Source organism: Sorex fumeus, unplaced genomic scaffold, assembly GCF_029834395.1.
Source record: "Sorex fumeus unplaced genomic scaffold, SorFum_2.1 ptg000020l, whole genome shotgun sequence".
Lineage (NCBI taxonomy): Eukaryota > Metazoa > Chordata > Mammalia > Eulipotyphla > Soricidae > Sorex > Sorex fumeus.
In genome coordinates this window covers 15,310,769-15,314,184 of record NW_026606077.1, presented here as the reverse complement: position 1 = coordinate 15,314,184, position 3,416 = coordinate 15,310,769, and the positions used below count along the sequence as shown (strand labels likewise).

The following is a 3,416-nucleotide window of genomic DNA, read 5'->3' as shown; positions in this document are numbered from 1 at the left end:
ACAACGAAGATAGAAACTGCAGGCAGTGAGCCACATCTATTCAAATGTAAACGTCCGATTCGGGTTGTTAGGCATTCGAATGAATCAATGCTCTTGGCCAAGTTTGTGTTGATAAGGACACCGACGCCTCCAACACCTCTTTTATCGCATGTTCCGAGGAACAATTCTTCTCCAGTGTCGAAAACGGCATGGTGAGATTCGTGTCTTCTTGTCACTACTTCCACTACCCAGCCGTCGCCACACTCCAGGACGCTTTCCGGACCCGCGCGGCAGCTCCGGCCGAGACCCATGCACAACTGAAGACCCACAGAACAAGGTAAGCGGAACTCTCTGAGACCTTGGACTCCAGGCTCGGCGGACCCAGGGACAGAGCTTCTCTGCTTGCTCCCACCACCACAGGTGACAAAGGGATTCTAATCAGGAGCCCCACCCTACCCTGCCCTGTCTGCTTCCATCAACCACCCAGGGATCGAATTGTGCACAGGAGACCCACCCTACCCAGATAAATACCCCACTGGCAGACTTCCACTCTCGACACTACTTCCACTACCCAGCCGTCGCCACACTCCAGGACGCTTTCCGGACCCGCGCGGCCGCTTGTGGCCGCGCGACACATCATAAGACACTAAATACACGTCTTCTGGAATTGTCGTACCATATTTGATAGGGTTCAAATATGGTAACACCTACAAGGGTGATTAGAGGTCACCCCAAAAGCCTCTATACCTCTCGGAAAGACTGGCAAGCTACCGAGAGTATTCCGCCCGCACGGAAGAGCCTGGCAAGCTATCCGCTGTGTATTCGATATGCCAAAACCAGTAACTACAACTGGTCTCATTCACCTGACCCTGAAGGCTTCACCGACATGGCAGCACTGAGAAGGATGAGAAAGGAGAGGCCGACAAAATCTCAAGGCCGACCTAGGCTGCCACAACGAAGGAAGACAAAAATGATCGTCTGTACTTTCAATGCACGTACGCTAGCATCAGATGCATCCATCGAGGACCTGATGGTACAAGCGCGAATGATCAAGTACGACATCATTGGTCTGACCGAGACAAGAAGACACGAATCATAGACTCAACATATAGTTAATTTTTTACTATCTTTGTCAAATAAATTATCAATATTTAATTTCTTTTAATTCCATTGTTTTTTAATTTATTTTAATGTAGACAAAAGCCACAACTGTTGATATAATTCTGGAGTTGATATTGATTAGATAACAAAGCTCGAATATTAAAAACAATAAGTATAAAAATCATTTTAATGTGAAAATTCTTATAACTTATCAGGGTTGTTACCAGTCCTTGTCTAAAACTTTACTAAGTTCTTTGTTGCTAGTTGAGCAACAAAAAAAAGTTTTATTGTTTTGGGATTTTTTTTAAAGTTTTGTTGTCTTCTATGTTGCTTTCCCATCTAATTTAGTGTGCTCCTACTGGAATGTCGGTATTGAGGACTTGGGAGACATTGCACAGCTGCTTATGTGAGCCCCTGGTCCAGAGACTTCAAGATCTGTGGTCTAGACAAGTTAGTTGACATGGTGGCAGATACGAGAGATAGTCATAGTTGCTGGGACTCCTAAAAATTGGAAGGGTCGGCGGAGGTTTCCCACTTCACAGTTCGAGAGGACACAGAGTTCTCAATCTAGGCACCAAGGTAACTAAAATTATTCGCAGTTTGGCATCTCTGCAGAAAATGTTAGTGAAACAGCGAACTTGAGCTCTTGGTGTGGATGCACTGGTTGGGGGTGTGTGTAGCTGTCAGGACTTTGGCAAGGTGGGTACTTGCCCTACTTGCCTCCTGAGTACACCCCAGAGTTTTCATCCTTAGGGACAAGTGTTTCATTGAATTGTAGCTGTTTGGTGTCCATCTCCTAGGACATTTAGTTGGGAGTCAGTAGAGCAGGCCAGGGGTGAGTCCACATGCAGCAACTGTGGGAACTGAGCCTCTTTGAATTCCATGTAAATAAAATTAGCTTCTTAATAGTCTTGCTACTATTCATCATTTTCTTATAAGTACACAATGGATTGTTGTATATTAGTTTGATAACCAGCCACTTTTCTATTCTCATTTATTATTTTTATATCTTCTTACTATATATTTTCATATATTATGTACTGTATCCTAAATAATTTATATCATGTTACTGCATATAATTTATAGATTACATTATAACTTACATATTTCATAATATATAATAATCTAATAACTGAATGCCACTTATTGAGAGTTTTTGTTATAAATGAGTACTAAATCTGGTGAAACGGTTGCTGGAGAGATAGTACAGCAGGTAGAGCACTTGTCTTGCACATGGCAGACCTAAGTTCAATCCCTGGCATCCCATATGATTCCATGAGCACTTTCAGGAGTTATTCTTGAGTGCAGAGTCAGGAGTAACCCCTGAGCATTGCTGGATATGGCCAGAAAATAAAACAAACAAAAAATAAATAAATAAGTTTGGCAAAATGGTACATATCTATATTTCCCTTTTCTTTTTTGCTTGTTTTAAATTTTATCTGAAGTGTTCTCCTTATCCTGGAACACGTTAAGAGATTGATAACATACTCACCCAAGCCAAAAAACCCTTAGAAACAAGTTATTGCAGTAAGGCATCAGTCTTACAGAAATCAATACAGAAAAGTTTATGACATTTTTGTATGCAAATAATGAATTAGAAGGAAAAATTTTAAAAAACAAACCCTGCTGGGTAAGCAGCAGCACCAGATCCAAGATGGCAGCCAGCCAGAGGCTAATGATGGAGCGAGATGTAATCCACAAACATGTAAAGAAGAACTTCCATAACATCCAGGTTGATTAAGTTAATTTATTGACGTGATAAGGTCTTATTGCTTCTGACAATCTTCTGTATGACCAGGGACTCAAAATAAACTTTCCAACAGTGTACCCGTTTAAATCCCTGAAGAACATATTTAAAACAAAAATATATTACCTAAAAGGGGCAGGTCTGTCTTGCCAGTAATAAGTGCTGGAAACTGGAAGCCAACAAACAAAACTGACCAATTAATCATTTCACTGCTGAATGACCCCTAGTCTAAGCATCCATTTTGGGCTGATGTAGCTGAAGAATACTCTATGGAGCATAAAAATTCTGTAAGAATGCTGAAAAGTTTAAAAATAAATATGATAAAAAGTGGTCCATGTACTAACAGCTGTCATGATTGATTCCAGCAAGTGTGAGCAGAGACCCCAAAGAGTGCATTCAAACACAAGCAAAACAGGGCTCTTTGTAAAATTGACATGTGCACTCACTCGTGGCAATTACTAACTTTCTATAGTTTTCTTAATCAAAATTGATCTAGGTAAACTGTAAAGTAAGTAAAGTAAGTAAAAATGTAAGATGTTCTAAAAATATACACAAACCTTTTCAAAAACTCTGCATGGCACAATAAACT

At 40.7% G+C, this 3,416-nt stretch overlaps 1 pseudogene; it reads left to right on the top strand.

Annotated features, from left to right (window-relative positions):
• The first annotated feature begins 2,734 nt into the window (after positions 1-2,734).
• Positions 2,735-3,170, top strand: LOC130022625 (ubiquitin-conjugating enzyme E2 L3-like; annotated as a pseudogene).
• Positions 3,171-3,416: the final 246 nt, after the last annotated feature.